Below are 356 nucleotides of genomic sequence, written 5' to 3' on the forward strand. Positions count from 1 at the left end.
AAGTTGCTGGTGCATTGGTAACCCAAAAAGCATAACCAAAAATTCGTAATGTACAAATCTTGTTCAAAATGTAGTTTTAGATATATTAGCAAGTCGAATATGTACTTGATGATATCCTGATCGCAAGTCTATCATTGTAAAAAATCGAACATGAGTGAGCTTGTCGAACAGCTCATCCACGCGTGATAATGGATACTTATTCTTAATAGTGAATGTATTTAAACCATGGTGGTCTTAGTATGTTTAACCGGCTTGTCGCCGTCTTGCTCATTTGAGTTTTCTTAGCACTAGTTTGGCAGTCCCTCGATTGCACAACTCACGAGCCAAATTTTCGTTGTATTGACTTTGGTGTCATT

The sequence above is a fragment of the Adiantum capillus-veneris genome, chromosome 28, assembly GCF_014529385.1.
Source record: "Adiantum capillus-veneris isolate H3 chromosome 28, ASM1452938v2, whole genome shotgun sequence".
NCBI lineage: Eukaryota > Viridiplantae > Streptophyta > Polypodiopsida > Polypodiales > Pteridaceae > Adiantum > Adiantum capillus-veneris.